This window comes from Acanthisitta chloris, unplaced genomic scaffold (genome assembly GCF_000695815.1).
Source record: "Acanthisitta chloris isolate BGI_N310 unplaced genomic scaffold, ASM69581v1 scaffold38432, whole genome shotgun sequence".
Classification (NCBI taxonomy): domain Eukaryota; kingdom Metazoa; phylum Chordata; class Aves; order Passeriformes; family Acanthisittidae; genus Acanthisitta; species Acanthisitta chloris.
The window spans coordinates 29,259-29,779 of NW_008662871.1; positions in this window are offsets into that span (position 1 = coordinate 29,259).

A 521-nucleotide genomic window follows, 5' to 3' on the forward strand; every position below is an offset into this window, starting at 1 on the left:
GCAAGAAGCTTTTGTGTCTCTCACAAAACTTGAAGGCTGCTCCAGCCTGTTAGCTGAGCACGACAGGCTTTTTGTGAGAAGCAGAGCACTGCCAGGACACAGAGTGCTGGAGCTGGGGTCTTTGCATGGTCCTGACATAGGTCACACTAAAAAAAAAACACTGACTCAGCAGCCACACCAGGAGGTCGGTGCACGTGGAAAGTGTTTGGCAAGAAGAATAAGACTATGTCTCGTGTCTGATAGTCCTGAAACTATCAGAAGCTTTGTCTGGGCCTACTTAGGGGCCCTGATAATGGAAACACTGGCAAGTAAAGGGAGCGAGGGGCCTACTGAGGGGCCGTGATAATGGAAACACTGGGAAGCGAAGCGAGTTCTGACTATGAACACATGCGCACGCTGGGGCGGAGGAAGGAGCTCACGTGTTCAGGGGCCCCGGAAGCAAAGACGAAAGCCACAGCGGGAATGTTCGCTGGCTGTTTTCCCACATCCAGCTCTATCCGGCGGCGTGTTAAGCACTCGGG